Source organism: Asterias amurensis, chromosome 18 (genome assembly GCF_032118995.1).
Source record: "Asterias amurensis chromosome 18, ASM3211899v1".
In the NCBI taxonomy this organism is placed as follows: Eukaryota; Metazoa; Echinodermata; class Asteroidea; order Forcipulatida; family Asteriidae; genus Asterias; species Asterias amurensis.
In genome coordinates this window covers 1,886,070-1,905,491 of record NC_092665.1, presented here as the reverse complement: position 1 = coordinate 1,905,491, position 19,422 = coordinate 1,886,070, and the positions used below count along the sequence as shown (strand labels likewise).

Here is a 19,422-nt window from a genome sequence, read left to right as displayed (position 1 = left end):
GACTCCGATGACCGATTGAGCCTAAATTTTATATATACGTTGTGATACACGAAGTGTGGGACTTGGACAATGCTGTTTACCGTAAGTGTCCAATGGCTTTAAACCAAACCTAGGCTCAGAACACAAATAGTCAGGTGCCGTTTTATCAAAAAGAGTCTTTGAACTGTCCTTTGGCCTTTCTCAAACCACGGCTTGGGCTCAGGCTCAGGCTTAGGCTCCGGCTCAGGCTTAGGCTCCGCGTGCTGTGTACGCAGCTTGCATTGTAACCTGCATTTTGGAGCAGCGCGTATTGCACGGATATCAGCACGCGGAGCCTGAGCCGGAGCCCAAGCTGTGGTTTGAGAAAGGCCCCTTGTCATTAAACTAAAGAAGGGACCCAGCAGTAAAGGTGACTAAATCGTGAGAAAGAAATATGTACAGTAGATCCTTTATGTCCGCGCCAGTGGGATTTATGTCCAAGTAAAAGTGACACAAATAGAGCAGGTGTCACTTTTAAATCGGTAGGCCAGGGGCGGTTGCAAGGTGGCCGGAGGCACAAGCATGGAGCAATATCTCACCCGATAACGCAAGGCTATTACAAAAAGTACGTTTTCTAAAACCTAAAAATGATTAAAATGGAATACAAAGTGACGATATTTTGCCGCGGGCAATTTTTCCATTAAAGGGATTTTTTCTCCTCATTTTTTTTTTCATTCGGTCTGTTCATGCAAGAGCTTCTCTGTATAACTAGCAGCATTATTACAACCTTGGGGGATAGAGTGTTGGGTTCTGTTAATAGGCAATACATTTCGCTATTTAAAGTGGTGAAGGAAACCCAGAGTAACTCTCATTGCACATGGTAATTTGGTGGGATTGACCGAGTAGGGGGTATCGTTTAATATAATTTGGAGGGTTTTCTGATCACAATATAGCGCTACGGGGGACCTGTGATAAACACAGAGTAGGCAGTTGCGAGGAATGACATATTAGAAACCGTGATAACATCAATGAGTAATGGAGTACTAAATTAGAAGTCAACGATCAGAATGTAACTAGGTGGAACCCAAACCGAGAATTTAAAATGAGTTATTACATGGGCTCAATTTTATAGAGCTGTTTAAGCACAAAAGGTAGCACAACAAAAGTATGATTACCAGAAAAGAGTTACCAGCAACAACAAAAACATGTCAAGTTTACAATTTGTGGCTGGTAGCTGTTCATTTATGCTAAGCAAACAGTGTTAAGAAAGCGCTGTTAACTTCCCTATTCAACTTTCATCAATGCATTGAGTTGAATGAAGAAGATGGCAGCAACGGATTAGACAAAAGGGTATACAGACTAGTTCCCTATTCAGCTTTCGTCTCGATGCATTGAGTTGAATGAAGAAGGTGGCAGGATTGCATCAGAAACATGGTGCAGACTATTTCCCTATTCAGCTTTCGTCTGATGGGTGCATCGAGTTGAATGAAGAAGGTGGCAGCATGTATTATAGACAAAAGGGTGCGGACTCTTTTCCCTATTCAGCTTTCATCTGATGGGTGCATCGAGTTGAATGAAGAAGGTGGCAGCATGCGTTAGACAAAAGGTTGATGACCATTTCCCAATTCAACTTTCATATGGATGCATTTAGTTGAATAAATAAGTTGGCAGCATGCACCCTATGGTTTTATACGTTTAAAGAAAACCCGCTCTTGAGCACGTTTCGCTGTCAATATCCACACAAAAAAGAGAAGTTTTATTGAGAGTGAAAACACTCTCTGATAGATGGGTAAAACATCAACTGACGCCATCTCAACTTAATCTCTCGCTAATTATGATATCATCTAAAGATGTATTAGCGGCAACAAAGCTGTCGTCTGAATGACATCTACTGCATGATCTCTCTCCTTAAAGGTACTAGATTCCTTTTGAAATAATAAAGACCAGTATTCTCACTGCGTGTATCCAAACGTAACTAATCTGTTTCAGAGTTTAATTACCAAACGTATACCGTTCCCTTTAAAGGGCACTGGACACATTTGAATTGTGGTGTATTACATTATAATGCTTAAAATAACAAATCTGCGAAAAGTTTGACTCAACTCGTCATCGAAGTTGAAATTGAAAGAAGAAAAAACTCTTATTGCATAAAATTATGTGCTCTCGGTAATAAAAGGCTTCAGTCCTGAAGTCTTTGAATTATTTGAGTGTTAAATTACCTCTTTCCTAAAAACTTTCTTCAGAGGAAGCTGTTTCTCACAATGTTTTATACTATCAGCAGCTCCCCATTGCTCGTTACCAAGTATAAGTATAGTTATAGAGCAACTATATAAATATAAATATTGATAGTAAACTTGCGGGTACAACCATGGGTAAAATACTCTTTAGAAGGAGTGGTGGCTCTGAAAAGAGCCGGTTTGGTCTCGACGTTTCGAACAGTATACTCTGCTCGTCTTCAGGATAAGTTTTTATGCTGACAACTATTTTGAGTAATTCCCAATAATAGTGCCCAGTGCCTTTTACACGAACGTCAAACGGGGCTACTGTCTGCCATAAAACTGTCACCATTTAGGGAGCCCAGATTTGTTATTTTATGCATAACACCAAGTGAAAATACTGGTCTTTGACAATTATCAAAGGTTTCCAGGGGTCGATTTCACAAAAAGTTAGGACCAGTCCTAACTTAGGACTAGTCCTAGGAGATATACAAATTGCATGGATAGTCCTAAGTTAGGACGAGTAACTGGTCCTAACTCGAGATAAGACTAGTCCTAACTCTTTGTGAAATCCACCCCTGTGCCTTTAACCACAGTGCTAAGAAAAGACAACTCTTCCCCAAAGTAGTGACACGTCTATTTCAGCGATTCTTCCCTCGGTGTGTGTATACCCAAAACCCTATGACGCCGGATGTTATGTGCATAAGCCAGTCTTGTGTTACGTAGCAATACGTCAGGAGAGCGTTTCATTACAGTTTACTGAGCTCAATGGTAGACTCTAGCGAGTAAGTGCATCGACACCGTCTAATTACAACAAACAAACAGGAAAATTCCAGCGCACTGAAACTTAATATTGTGTATATACATGTTGGACATGTATGCTGTACGTGTTTAAGTCGAGGTACGTGTAGCTCGTCCTCGGATGGACGATACAAAATTGTGATTTTTTGTTATATAAAATACTATTTGTTATATCCGCAATTCATTTGTCATACTATACTTTAAACATTTCCAATTTTTACGGCATTTCTTCATATCTCTAATACGTCACAGAAATCCAAGAAAATTCACCCTTTACTATACAGGCTGAACCCGAAGCCTAATACAAAAATTAAGCATCTTTAGATTTAGAGAGGGTTTAGGCTCAACTGTAAACCTTTTTATGTATTATTTTCTATTTTCGATGATACTTTTTTGAGTCCGTTTTTTGGGTAAACAAGTGTTTTCCCAGAAGAAATAATTTCCCAATTAGTGTGATCTGAGAAAAAAAAAAGGAAGAGCTGTGAAAAACCTGTTGTCACGGTGGGCACTCGTCTCCATAGCCAGCAGCGGTCTTTGGAGACCGTAGGGTGGGATGCTTTAAGGCTCACTATAAAATATATGAATTGATCTACAGAAACCTAAGCTGAGGTCTCGATTTTAAGGTCTCGATTTTAAGGCATCTGAAAGACGATCAGAGCATACTGATCGAAACGTCGAGTTGAAACAAACGGTTCTTTTCAGAACCACCCCAACTCATTTAGAGATAGTCATTACATGGTGTTACCGCAAACTTTTCTATATCGTATTTCCACCAGCACGCAAAGTTTCAAATCATACTCATCTGAAAGAACACAAGTTGTGCGACAAGGGTGTTTTTTATTTCATTTTCGATGACAATTGAGTTCAAATGTTCACAGGTTTGTTATTGTGTGCATATGTTGCGAAACACCAAGTGAGAAGACCCGTCTTTGCCAATTACCAAAGGTGTCCAGTGTCTTGAAAAGGGTCCAGGGTCGTGGTCGTTATATAAACACAAGACTACCAGACTTGTCTGTGTGGTCAGAAGTTTAGTTTGTGTGTTTTCTTCTCTTCTATTTACGCTAACTTGATAAATTTATGCTAACTTTAAGCTGCTGTGCTTCTCACTAAGTAAATTGTTATGGCTATTTATTTTTGTATTTAAGAATTTAACTATCTAGGATCATACCTTTAAAGTAAAGGCTTACAAATACATATTTCCGATATGTTTGAAGATGTACTTCTTATAGTTCGTCTCAGAGGGAAACAAAGTGCCACAGCAATCTTGGATTATAACCAGTTTTGACTCTGCGTGTTCGAGGAGCGTCTGAAAGGCTGTCTCGTATACGCATCATTCCTATTACCTCTACTTCCGGCAGTCTATTTTCATCAGAAAGCATTTTGATTATTTCAGGTGCACTAAATGTTTTGCCAGTCTTGTTTAAAGACGGTTGTTTTGGGGAGGTTGTTTGTGGGAGATTGTTGGCTATCGCGGCCCATAAGAGTTACCCGTATTTGAAACACTCAAGTCGGTTGAAACAACACGCCTCTGACGTCCGTTTTTATTGATTGTGACAGATTGGGACAATTTGGGTGATCACGTGGATGTGTGGAGTAAATCCCATTCCGATGATGAAGTGTCACTCCTTATTTCCCGATTGATATAGCTAGTTCCTTATTGTTGTTTCGCACGAATGGTTAGTTTGCCAGTTCCTGGTTCCCAGTTCACCCTCTGCATTACGAGTTCACTGTAATGCTATACTTTTTGATTCCCATGTATTCATTGTTTACACGTAAGTGCAAGGGCTTTCCGAGTCTCCAAGTCTTGCGGGGTTAATGTTGGGGTACGAAAGAAAAAGCTGTATTTTATTAAAGACCCTGGACACTATTGGTAATTGTCAAAGACCAGTCTTCTCACTCGGTGTATCTCAACATATGAATGTGAAACAAACCTGTGAAATATTGAGCTCAATTGGTCGTCAAAAGTGCGAGAAAATAATGAAAGAAAAAAAAACTTGTCACCCGAAGTTGTGTGCTTTCAGATGCTTGATTTCGAGACCTCAAACTCTAAATCTGAGGTCTCAAAATCAAATTCGCAGAAAACTACTTTTTCTCGAAAACTACGTTACTTCAGAGGGAGCCGTTTCTCACAATGTTTTATACTATCACCCTCTCCCCATAACTCGTTACCAAGTAAGGTTTTATGCTAATTATTATTTTGAATAATTACCAATAGTGTCCACTGCCTTTAAATACAAGCAACAATTATTTCAAACAATGATGGGCAGACAAATTCTTTAGTGTAGTTGGTTCGAGTGAGCGTCTGAGACAGACAAGACTTGGACTTGACAAGGGCAGACTGACAGATGAGACCAGCCGGATAATAAAAAATAGATACATTACATTAAGTAAAATTAATATGATTACAAAAATGAAAGTCATATAACTAATGGGACATAATGTCATTTTACCAAGGGCACCATTAGCCTGTATCCCGCCCGTCATTCCAAAACATTCCCACTCGCTTCATTGCTCCATTTCACCAAATATTATACCCATATGACCAAACCAAATCATGTTAACTTCACAAACCATTCAATACCGTCATAATCACACATTTTGTTCCTGTTTCGTCTTTCCCCCTCCAAGGACATCAACACACATCGCATAACTAGTTCCGTAATAGGTTTTGTATGTGATTTGCTGGCGGTGTAATTGGCCGTTCCCTTTTTGCAGAGTACTCCATTGCTTGACAATAATAGAGGATACTTTTGATGCTTCTGTATTTCTCTCGCGCTCAGGAAACCGTGAAACCTCCAGGGGACAAGAACAGTTGAATTTCCAAAATTTCCTCTCGGGGACAGCTACTAATGTACAGCGTTCAGGGCCCACTTTCATAAAAGCTGTTAAGCAGAAAATACTGCTTGACAAATTTCTTTGCTAAGCAACAATTGAGTGGGGCATCAGTCAAAACAATGTCAACTTCATGTTATTTTGGTTGGTAACCTGTTTCTGTTAAGCAATACTTTTCTGTGCTTAGCAATTTGTTTGTGCTCACGTGCAATTTGGCCCAAATCGCAAACGCTGCAACGCAAAACACCGTGAATTCTTCTCTGTTTTATTGGGGAAAAGTTCACTATTATTTCAGTCGTGTCCCTGGGATGCATATATGTTATTTACCCGCTGTTGGTGTTTTTTTTGCCGGACACCCATCTACTATAATCTTTCCTGCTTTTAAAATTATTGCAATGTTGTTTCTTTCCTTGCTTTTCGGATAAAGACAGGTCCCCGCAGTTAGATCCAGTGATTCCATTGGATACAATCATCGTTTGATTAACGTGCAGTGACATGGGTACCCAAATAGTCACTGCTGTCACGTCCGCATTAAATTTGCCATGCATCTCTATGTGAAATGACCGAGGTCAGAGGTCAAACTACACGCCGATTTTGCAATTTTGTCGCCATGCAATACTGTCCGCTCCGGACACTTTTGCATATGCAATCGTGTCCGGGGCTATGCAAAAAACCGTCGTCGGACATGTACATGACTGTACATGTATGTGCGCGCGTAAGCGAGCGTGCATGCACTGAACCTACGTATATATATGCAGCATGAATATTCACGTATTTTATGATTGCAGCGAATACCCAACGGCCGAACATTTCCCATGTCATTCATGACATGTACTTCGCTTGTAAAAAATGGCGAACGTGTTCCGTCGACCAAGGGCGTTTAGTTTACTGCAAGGACGGTTATGCACGGGGGCGGACACAACTGCATATGCAAATGTGTCCGGGCGGACACAATTGCATTCTGCAGCAGCGTCCGGGCAGAGGACATTATTACACATGCAATAATTTCCACCGGATAGTATTGCATAGAGGACATAGTTACGTGCGACACCCGTCTCTGGCGTTATTCACGAGTCTCGAAGTGTGACGTCAGATGTTCAGGCTAAGGCTAAGAGGGCTAAAAGTAGTCTGGTGCTTTTGAGGAACATAAATAAGAAACCGTTTTCAACAAAGGGAACGCGACATGCAGAATGTTATAAAGGTTATGTCATTGGTTTCTTTTTCTTCTTTATTTCCTTCTTTTTTTTTTCTTTCTTTCTTTCTAAATAGAAGAAATTCTAGAGTATTGTATACTTAGACGCTGCTCTAGAATTGCAAAGGTCGTGGGTTCGAATCCCTCCGAGGAAAATGCCTGTGATTTTGTTCACACTCGGGAAAGTACTGAGTATGCCAAGTGCAAGGGCAAGACCAAGAATTAATATTCTTAATCCCCGATGCAAATTCACTATTGTAGTATGTAAAAGTTATCAACAAGAAAACATAAACAAAAGGGAAAGAGAAGAGCTGCATCATAAAAACCTTTTGCGACGGGAAACATTCATTGTTTTTGCTCATACATGTCAGGTCAGATTTCGACAGCTGAATCCGATAGTACAAAAGTACCACCATCGACGTCAACATGAGCTTGTACTCCGTAAAACACTCTGGACAGAAAAACCCTTTGCACCTTGGACAATGTGAAAGTGAATTAAGCACTGCTGGATAAAATGCATTTTGGAATCATAACTTGATTAGTTTTTATTGTGTGCTCGGCCAAATCGAATCATTAATTTGAATCAATCAACGACCATGGAGATTGTGTAGATGCTTGTTGAGAAAGAGTGTAAGTACCTTCTTCCTCCATGCTTCAATGGTGTATATTTATACGGTGTATATTTCTGTGTGTTTAAACACGCACGATAGATGATGACGTTTCGATACTTGGGATATAAAAAGGGGCGTGTGCCAAGGCGCCATATGGAGGGGGGCCCGATACACTATTCAACTATTCATTTTGGGAGCCTCCTCCCCCAAGCATTTATCATTTACTGATTGGAAAATCAATGATATATAAATCACTCAACATTATTTATTATTTAAAACATTTTTATGTCACGAGTTTAGGAACGTGTTATAAAATTTTGATGAATATTTTATGGGAAAGAGATGTTATTTCATGAATTAAAGACACTGGAAAATGTTGGTAATATTGTCAAAGACCAGTCTTCGCAATTGGTGTATCACAATATGTGCATATACTAACAAACCTATCAAAAAATTGAACTCAATTGGTCGTCGAAGTTGCGGGAGAAGAATGAAAGAAAAATACCATTGACGCACAAGTTGCGTGCTTTCAGATGCGTGATTCAGCTGAGGTCTTGAAATCAATTCAAATATTTGTGTTAGTAATAACTTCTTTCTCAAAAACTACGTTACTTCAGAGGGAGCCGTTTCTCACAATGTTTTATACTATCAACAGCTCTCCATTGCTTGTTTACCAAGTAGGTGTTTATGCTAACAATTATTTTGAGTAATTACCAATAGTGTCCAGTGGTTTTAAGATCAAAGGAAGATATGTTAAGCTACTTTCTTTGAGAGAGCTTCTAATTTTGTTTGCGTACACATTTCAACATGAGTGTGACTTCTGATCAACTTGTGTTCCTTTTTTTTTAACGCACGGCTCTCTTCTGTTGTTATCTACTATTGTTATTTGGTTATAACTTTATCCCCTAATAATACAGCAAATGTGGAAAATGTATTTATGGTTTTAGAAACATGGTTTCCGGAAGCTAACAATTAGTGTAATTTAGGAAGAGGCTACACGAAACTTTCTTGACATTGCGACTGCAGGAAATAGACAAAATACCTAGGGAAATTTTGTTTCATTAAGTATGCAGCTAGCTGAATACGGGGTGTATTTTGAACTACTGTACAATCGTAGAAATCTTTGTTTCGTTTTCAGAGCACTTTGGGAGTTTGGGGCAGTCGTTTTTTTTATCTTGATTTTTCTAAAAATACGGTTTTCCTGTGAGATCTCCTATCATTGGGGATGGTCACCATGGCAACTGTCTCATTGACACCAAGTTAATTCGTGAGATGGATGTTTGGACAAATGCAGAATCAAACATAGATGTCATACAGAACCTTTATTCATTTTATTTTTTACTATCGTTATTATTAATTTCGCTTCTTTTTGTTTGTATTTTATTTTTCGTTGGGCATTTCAAAAGAAGCCATTTTTGGAATCTGTAAATGCCCCCATATAAGTTTACTCCCTATCCCATTACCAATACGCCATATTGTTTTAATTTCATTACAATTTGTTTGTTTTCAGTTTTTCTTTTTCTCGACTACTTATTGACTGTCTTTCACTTAAATTATTGTACTTTTAAATTAAGATTTAATTAATATTCAATATGGAAATAAATTTGGTTTTGAATTGAACTGAATTGAACTGAACAAAAATAATAATAATAATTATAATAATAATAATCACGAATCCTAGCATTGATTGGAGACAAACCGAACATGGTCTGATTAGCGTGCATTCAGGCTGGCGCGCTTGGGGAGTGTAAGTCAAAAACAACGGCCGAAGCTATTCTCCGACTCCCGGTCCCTCGACACTTTCTCGTGATTTTGTTGAATATCTCACGGGCCTCCCTTTTCCCTCTCCCTAGGTCAAAACCGAGGGGCATAAATAGCACTGGCTCATTTGTAGGAAAGTGATGCATTCAACATGAGATTTGTTTTGCTTTCCAAGAAATCTTGAAGTCAAACAGATTGATTGAACTCAATCATTAGCCTTTCCAAAGAGCGCCCAACCTTAAGTGATATACATTATTCATAACAGTCGACTGTTACATATTGGTTTATTTTTTAGCGTTTTTTTAACAAACACATCATAAAATCGAAACGAAAACGGCAACAAGTGATCCTTGCTTGAACTTCCTTAAGATCGTTTCCAATCAATAAGGAAATTGAGCTCATCATGAGATTAAACAGATTTAAATTGTGTACAAAAACAAGCGTTTTGAATAATACACTTCTCTTGTGCTTTTCAGAAAGATTTGCGAGAAGTCCTGTCACGTCATCACTCATATGGTATTTGAGGCATTGAATGGAGAGGTATCAATATATATTTGATATAGAAAGGTTTGCGGTAACATTCTCCAGAAGATGATCAGAGCATACTGATCGAAACGTCGAGTTGAAACTAACGGTTCTTTTCAGAACCACCCCCAACTCATTTAGAGATAGTCATTACATGGTGTTACCGCAAACCTTTCTATATCGTATTTCCACCATGCAAAGTTTAAAATCCTACTTGATATATATTTGGTTTGCGGTAACACCATGTGTATATGTATTTATTTATTATTTTATTTTATTTCTTCTGACAAAACAATATTATAACAATCCGAGGCCGTCCAGGGTGGGGCAAAAGCATAAAAAAGAAAAAGAAAAAAAAAAACTGACATAAAAAAAAATGGTCCTCCCAGACATTGCTCCTAAAAGGGTCAAAGCTCATATTATTTGACAATACACACTCTAAAATACTGTGTTGTATATATCTAACTTTGCTATAGGTAGAGTTCGTTTTCTTAAAGAACTGTCTTGCTATTTTCTACAATACCGCGGAGTAGAATGTTCCTGCCTTTTAACTACCGGAAGGTACACAATCGGCCGGGACTACTATTTTAGCGTATATAGGATCGTTACTAGCTTGCTCTAGTCATCGTCAGGAGAAAAAGTCTACTCCACGGTAGAAGGCTATAGCAAGACGGTTCTCTAAAGAACAAACTCTACATGGCAAGTAGACACACAGGGTCATCACTCATGTTGTATAAGTAGGAGCTCCGCTTGTGATATCCCCCAGTCACTGCGCCGTCTTTAGCCCTTTTCAGACGACAGCAATTTAGCAAGGCTCCCTTGCATTATTTTAGCACGGCTGCTAATGGACCCTTCCCATGAAATATGCTCATCACATTCACGCATGCGTACAGACCCTGTTGGTTGGCAAACGCCATAGAGTTGTGCACTAAGCAGACGCGCAATCGCGTCTGCGTCACGCACCCATTAGCCGTGTACAAAACAGCGCGATGTTCCCTCATTTTGCCAACCAAAACGTTAGTGCGCACGCGCTATGTGCAATTTACATATTTCATGGGAAGGGTCTATTACACAATGCACCTCGTATGTGAAAGGGAAACAATATTATTATTAACACTGTCCATAAAGGAGGATACATTTGAAACGATTCCACTGGGGATCTTTGACAGTCCAAATATTGAGCTTGTTTCACACGAAGTTCAATTTGTAAACATTGCATAACCTTGCAAAAACTAAGCATGGGACCCCATGCTAAATTGCTTTCGTGTAAAAAGGGCTTTAAGATTTGAAGCTTCGTTTTGTATTCCCAAGTTGATGCGATCAATATATTTGTCAATTGAATGAATTTGTGTATAACCTGTTTAGTCCTCTCTGTTGTCCTGCTCTTTCAGTCCTGCAGAGGTAAGGGCAAGGATTTCGATCCATCCCGGTCTCCTCTCCTGATGTTTCTTGTATGAACGTTTCAGTGATTGTGTTCTGCTGACATTATAAAAAATATACAAACAAAATTAATGTAGGTTGCGGTTAAAGGGAAATATGTGACTATACTTTTGATCAATACTTCCCAATCGTTCTTTCGTGGTTCAGAACAACAGACATACTAGTTTTCCCCCTTTCTATTCCTAGCATAGTAACGGGAAACGAAGAAGGCCGTTAGGATTATACGTTTGCCTTCTGACTATTTGAAATGTCATGGTCTTTCATCTATGTCGCGTTTCGTTGCCGATTGACTCTGGCTGTTGTGTTTCTCATCCGCAGAGTAATCAGGTCATGGTCACGGTGACTTGTGTCACTGAGCAAGAGACACTTTGACCATAATTGCTTTGTCCTTCGGATGGGACATTAAGCCGTAGGTTCCGTGTACTAGGATTGGTATAGAGCCTCGTATGTAACGGGTTAATGTTTCTGATGTAAATAGCAAGTACCCTTTGTTACAGGTTTTCTCAGGCTTGCGAGCTACAGCGATTAAGTTCACTTAGGAGGGATTCTTGGTATCATTACCAGAAATATCTATATGATAATTTATTTAAATCTAAAGTATAATAAGTGGCTGCAAATCAGCCACCAACTTACAATTAATTCAAGTCCCGTTTTCGTGTGAGAGATCCCTAAGCATCGTGCCGTAGCAAACAAAGTGTAGCTAATGTGGTCCCGGATGCCGGCCGCGCAAAAGTTTTCTGAAGTTGGCATAAAACCTTTCTCGGTAACGAGTAATGGGGAGAGGTTGATAGTATAAAACATTATGAACTTGAGGTCTCGAAATCAACCATCTAAACGCACACAACTTCGTGTGACAAGGGTGATTTTTTCTTTCATTATAATCTTGCAAGTTCGATGACCGATTGAGCTCAAATTTTCACAGGTGTGTTATTTTATGCATATGTTGAGATACACAAACTGAGAAGGCTAGTCTTTGACAATTACCACTAGTGTCCAGTGTCTTCAAGTTAAATCACTATCCAACTATGATGATGTAGGGGTCCTCCACCTGAAGGTCAAACATGTTCTGTAGGAGGATACGCTCCTAGGTCATTATCAAAGTCAACAACTTCCTACAAATTGATATCGAAAATACCTCCAAAGAAATATGATACCTAATACCACCCTTACAGGGAATGGCTGAGTGCTTATCGTCCTACACACACACCTCAGGGGATGATACATAAATAATAATGTGGTAAGATTTTCCTTGCGAGATGTTTAAAACTATTCGAGTTGTTCAAAAACCATTCCGCTGATGGGCCTTTACTGCCGGGCCCGGATCTCCATACACGGCAGGTTTCGTTCCGGAATTACGACATGTGTTCCGGTGCATCCGTTCCAGCATTTGATATGCTGTAAGTTGTAATGCATCCTGTGAAATGGAAGCCCCGCCCACTAAAAAGCAAGCCATGCGAGCTGGGTTGAAAGCTCTGCAACTATAACTAATGTACACAGATTTACATTAACCTTACACAGTTTGAAGATAATGATGGTAGAAAGCTTTTTTTTTGTTTTAAATCACCCGCTGAGATGCTATAGATTTTGAGAAATGAGTATCACAATTTCACGAAAATAATTTAAGTTTTTGTCCTAAAAACTTGAAGACCATTATGAAGCTGAAACGTTTACGAGTCTTTCAAAGTGAGCAGAGAGTCGTGTCATGGCCAAAGACTTGACATACATAAGGTATCACAGCCCTTTACGTTTACGTTTACGTTTTACGTTTACGTTTACGTTTACGTTTACGTTTACGTTTACGTTTACGTTTGTTACTCGGCAGAATCCTTAAGTGAGGACGTATTAAGGCCAAGGGTGCTTGATTGTTGATGCAGCACAGATCGGACACAAAAGTGCTAACAGAAAAAAACAACTGAAGAAACTGAAGGTGATGAAGACAAGACAACTGGAACTCAACTGGTGCTAGACAAAGTGCAAGTAAAAATTGGGCTACTGCTTATAAACTTGAAGCAACTCCTCCCCTGAAGACCTCTAAAGTTGGGGCGGCAATGATTATTTATGGAACCTCGATTACTCTAATCGCAGAGTAAAAAAAAAAAAAGCTGAAAGGTTGAAACCACTAGATGCCCCAAAAATTATTCAACCTCCCTCTACTTCAGTCTTTATGACCAGAGGTCCGTTTTGTATAACGACTGGTGCCGATGCTTATAATGTTGAGTTACAAGGAAAGCGTACTAGACAGTGACGCAGCTGAAATAACCACATGTCCTCAAAAGGTGTTGATTTGTCATCCAGTTTGACTTGTATCGACTATGGTTATACGAATGACCAACTTTGTATTGCTATAAAGTCACATTTATACTCTCTTCATTGGGGTATAGTTCTACACTAACAAGTTTCAGACAGGTCCCCCCCCCCCTTCAGTGAGAAAAGACCTATGCATGTGACGTCACACGTTTAAAGAGTGCCCTCATTGGGGGTCAACAATTGCGCTCACTGGGGTCAACAATTGCCCTCATTGGGGTCAAAGCAGGCAAATGATTGGACGATAGGCTGTGATACACTCAGTCATAAAAACTACTCCCATTAGGGTAGTATATACTCTTTCACCGTAGACTTCGTGTCCAGGCAATTCATGAGTTTCCCCGATCGGTGACTACATTCAACCTATAAGCCACTATGGCTCAGATGGGGAAGCACTCATCCAAACTATCCCCAACGGGGTATACTGTGTACCCCTCCTCGGCTGATCGGGGTATCAATGCCTCAATCGGGAATCATTTTAATGTAAGCGACACCCCCTGTCTGTGTGCATTAAGTCTACCGTAATGTAGAGAACCATGTTGGCGTGTGATACAATCAGAGATGGGTGATGGTTTGGAGCCTGTCTGTTTGTGCATGTGCTACTGTTGAAATGTATAATTACTTGGTTGGCCTGGATTCGATCCACGACTAAAGAGTGTTTTCAAACTACTCCTGGGGCCGATTTCACGAAACTGCGTAAGTCCACTTGCGGAACGTTTATGGCGCAAGTTGCTCCATAAACGTTGCGCAAAAGGACTTACGCAGTTGCGTAAAGTTTCGTGAAATCGGCTGCTGCACTCTTGAAAGACATTGGACACCTTTGGTAAATTGTCAAAGACCAGTCTTATAACTTGGTGTATCTTAACATATGCATAAAATTACAAACCTGTGAAAATTTGAATTCAATTGGTCGTCGAAGTTGCGAGATAATAATGGAAGGAAAAACACCCTTTCGCACGAAGTTGTGTACTTTTAGATCGTTGAATTCAAGACCTCAGCTGATGAGGATTCAATTCAAATATTTTAGTGAGAAATTACTTCTTTCTCAAAAACTATTTTCAGAAGAGCCGTTTCTCACAATAATTATTCCACTTAACAGCTCTCCATTGCTGCTCGTTACCAAGTAAGTTTTTAAGCTAAAAGCTATTTTGAGTAATTATTCCGTTAGTAAGTGTCCAGTGCTTTTAGACGAAACAAAAATGAGTCTGGGACCTGTAGGAGTGGAACCCTTTCCACGTCAATTACGGAAGAGGAACCAGCCGGAAACACGTCACTGACATAACTCCCAATTAAACATGTTTTATAATTACCGTGTACTTTATAGCCCGAAAGGACAGTGGACACACCCCATCCTTTAATCTTGATCGATGTGTGGTAGTTATTATCTAGTCGCTGCTGCTGTATATATTTCCAAGGGCGCAACCTTTGTGTAAACGAAGTATAAAGAGGTGTAACTTAAAGTCATTGGACACTTTCAGAACTGACAAAGAAACAAAAGTTCACAGATTTACAAATAACTTACAGGGTTTACAGAGGGATATGGTGAAAGACTTCTCTTGAAATATTATTCCATGAAACACTGTACTTTTTGAGAAAACAATAAAACAATGTCAATTCCCGATATCGAGATTTACGGATTTATTTTAAAACACATGTCATGACTTGGCGAAACAAGGGTTGGTTTTCCCGTTATTTTCTCCCGACTCCGATGACTGATTGTGCCTAAATTTCCACAGGTCTGTTATTTTTTATATTTTTTATTTATTTCTTCTTTACCCTGGGGAAACCTCTCAGTGAAACACTGTTTTTCAGAGGTGCCCAGCAACTACATACACATTAAAATTTTAAAATTGTATAAATATACAAATATGTTATGATATAAGTTACAATATAAGTTGTGATACACGAAGTATGGACCTTGGACAATACTGTTTACCGAAAGTGCCCAATGGCTTTAAATAGAGGTAATCATGGGGGCGTGTATTACCTCAACGAGGTATAATATAAACTATTTTTTTACGGATACTAGGATCTAACAAAGCACTAATTTGTTCACCAAATATTAAGCCTAAAGTACTGCCACTTTTTTGAGAGGAAAAAAAATCCTCAACCTACACCTTGTCTTTAATTGTACCGCCCAGCTCAAACAGCTATAACAGCTTGCACAGTACATATCGAGCTTTTTACATGTAGGTGTAACGCCGAACAAGTCATTAAAACGCAACCGCGGGGCTCGGGTTTGAAAAATAATTATGGGTCGGTTTTTTCTTACTTGTTTTGTCACACCCGATATGGAAGAAAATGCATGAGCTTAATAATGTGACATGAATGTAAATGACTAGGCTGTTTTGGAAATCAATTTTGACGAAAATTAATTAAAAAATCTTCGGCAATATCCGGCCTGGGGCCTGAGCCCGTGGTCGGGGGATATGTCTGTGTGTTAGGAAAGGCAATGTGGCACCACTTTTTAAAAGTACATGTAAATGGTCAGAATGGCATTGATGAGCGGCTCAAAGGAGCACTGACGAAGGGCATCTTATTTTAACAGTGAAAAACACCTCAATTAGGAACAAAAACGCTGCTAAATGAGTGACAATGTTTTTGAACGGGTGAAATTAACAATGCAGAGAATATATACAATATGATTTCAATTATGCCTCAAGCCGTTTATTTTATTAACTCTTTACAATTGCTGTCCATGTGAGGTAGTTTTTATTCCTGCCTGATAAGCTTTGTATATTATAAGAAGTCGTAAAATCGTGTAGAAACGCAGTCTGCAAATCCTGCGCCTCTGGTGGGATCGAACCCACGACCTTTCGCGTTCTTGAGTAGCTAACTTAACCACTAGTCTGGTACCAAGCTTGTTAACCTAAATAAATAAATAGAGTTAACCTTTGATCCCACCCATTTGCTGGCTCAAAAACAAACAAACAAACAAACAAACAGCCAAAAAAAAAAAAAAAAAAAACACCGCCCCAACAAACAAAGAAACAACGAACTCTTTTCTTAGAATTAACGCTAAACCTCTGGGGATAGCTTTTTCGGTATTTCAGTGGAAAGTGCTTTTCTAACTAATTATGTCTGATCCAAAATGCCCTCAAGCTGATGTGAAGTCGATACACACCTGCATATACCGAGGGGAAAAGAAACATCTGGTCCAAATTTCATAGAGCTGCTAAGCACAAAAATTTGCTTAGCATGAAATTTCTTCCGGGATAAGAGCAGGATTACCAACTAAATGTCCAGGTGGTTTTCAGGATAAGCAAACAACAGCTGAATACCAGTAACAAGCAATATACAACAAATGAAAATGTGGTCGGTAATCATGTTTTTATCGAGGAAGAAGCAAATATTTGTGCTTAAGCAAATACTTGTTCTTAGCAGCTCTATGAAATTGGCCCCTGGGCAGTGGTTGTAATGTGCTCTGCTACGCGATGAAAACGTACTTCTTCTACTTCTACTTGGATATTCGGTAGGGTCCATTAAACTGGACGTGAAGCTGAGTGACTACTTGTCCATGAGCGGTGCAGGGGTGCATTATTTTGTACAAAGTGCAGGTAAAAAAGACTCATAACTGCTTGTATGTGTGCAGCCACCACTCCCCTGAATACCTCAACTGAAGGGGGGGGGCATTGATGTTGCCGGACAGCGAGTTCCACCAGACTACGGTTCTCTTGGGGAGAATGAGTTCGAGGATAGTTGTATCCTACCTTAGATGATCTAGTATTTATTTGGATGATAAGACCTGGTATTACAGATACATTGTTACAGATGTATTGAACAGGGGGAAGTTTGTGGTATCTCCAGTTGACGCCACTCGGCTCCCATCGGTCTCAACCAATGCCGATGGGATGGCCAGCTGGGCCTAATTTCAGAGCGCTGCTTAACGGTAAGCAAACTTGCGTGCTTACTGTAGCAGAACAATTTGCTAAAGCCTTAGCGTATTTCACAGGTTAGCAGAAAAATTGGGCGGCCATACTGCGTGTTTTCCGTGGATTTGCATTGTGGTACGTCATTTATTTTCATGCGGTAAGCACCGTATAAGGTTAGCATGCCTTTTTGTGTGCTTACGGTTAGCAGCGCTATAAAATGGAAATCACACCGTAAGCACAAAATCGGCCGCTCAGCAGCGCTATGAAATTGGGCCCTGGTGTGTTCCTTCGCTCAGCCCTACCGGTATCAAGCAATACTGTTGGGATGGACTGATGGGCTTTCTGTCCCTCTTTTGAATTACTCCTCCCATGTGAAACATGTGCACAACGGCGTTTTATAAACGTAGCCTCGTCTCAAGACAAGACTTGGCAGTAACAGAGTACAAAACCCCTCGCTGCGGTGTAAAACGATGCAGCCCGTCACAGCACCGCTGGGTTGGGGATAACGAGCCCCAGCAAATTATGTTTTACGACAATGTCCTCAATTTCGCAGACTGATTACGCCGGAAAACACGCACGGTAACCGACCGTTGATTTGTCTGCTGTGAGTCCCACGCATAAATGCCGCAACCTTTAACTCTCAGACGCAAAGTCCGAATTACTCTATTATTTGGTGACATTTCTTATCATTTAATTACACTTTGTAATAAATTCTTACGCAGTGTCGGCAGAGTGTGGTACATTGACCGTTCTTAAATAGTGGCCCCACACCCCCTTTGTCGACACCCTGGCAGCGAAGCCCGCACATGCCGTCACACGCACCAGAGTGAAAGGGAAACCTTAAACCTTGTAGGCACCACTATCATTGTAGTCTGCCTCTAGTTAATGTATTTGCACTGAGAAATCAATCCTAAGAATTCTTCAATCCTGTATTCTGCACTTGTAAATATGGCGTCTCGCTAATTTTGGAGGGGAGGGGAAAACTGTGTTTTCTCCTTTGGGAAATAATTGGTGTACCAGATGAGATATGAGAGAGGACTAAGGCATCCATCTGTAACAAGATCCTGAGAGCAAAATATAGAAACTCTCGGTAAAAATTTGAAAAAATAGGCGCCTTGTAAATATGAATCTCGTGTTTTGTGTGTACTTTGGTTTTTTTTAATATATAGTCATGGAACATAATAGTAAGCATGAAACGCGGACTGTTGTTGAAGCTGCTGCAAGCCTATATGCAGTCTAGTTCCCTCTAAGATCCTAGCACTGATATTTTAAGTACAAGCAAGGAGCCAGACTATTTTGCCATTTTCGATCTCTGTACGGAACTAAAAAGGTACTTTAACAAAAAAATATATAGTCCTCTTATAACATGGAAAAAAAAGCTTAATACGCAAAAAGAGGGTTTGAATTTGTACCTTATGCCACGGAATGAAATTTATACTCAGCATTAAAAATGTGTTACCACAAAACGTTCTTCCAGCCCAAAAGTATGGCTCGCGGCAAAGTGTGACGGCGGTTAAAACACGTAAAGGCTAAACGAAAAAAGCCCTACGGCTGTTGCATGTCCTGGCGTGTCAGCGTTTTTTCTTTGCCGCCTCAATCCACTTTCTATCTACTCATATACCCACTCTAGTATTTGCTAAAACCACGCTGGATGGATTTCGACTAGAAGTGTCTCCTGCAAACGAGTATCACCTCCAGACGAGCGCTCTGAGCGGTGTTTGAGAGGCTATGACACCCGGGCGCTGGGCAACATTTCCCCCGCGATCGATAAAGTCAGTGATCTGCATGGTACGTGAGCAGAACATGATATAATTACCTCATGTTCGTCAACGTATAGTGAAGTGGATACTTCAAATGTAATAATCGCTCAAGTTACATTAATTTTAGTGGTTTTAATATCCACAAATGAA

At 39.9% G+C, this 19,422-nt stretch overlaps 1 protein-coding gene across 2 annotated transcripts in view; it reads right to left on the bottom strand.

The window, feature by feature from the left end:
* LOC139950285 (coiled-coil domain-containing protein 150-like) overlaps positions 1 to 19,422 on the bottom strand; it is a 111,827-nt gene that overhangs the window by 66,815 nt on the left and 25,590 nt on the right. For both annotated transcript variants that reach the window (XM_071948904.1, XM_071948905.1), the window contains one exon: positions 11,254 to 11,375. The gene's annotated coding sequence lies outside the window, so the exon portion shown is untranslated. The remainder of the gene's footprint in view (positions 1 to 11,253; positions 11,376 to 19,422) is intronic.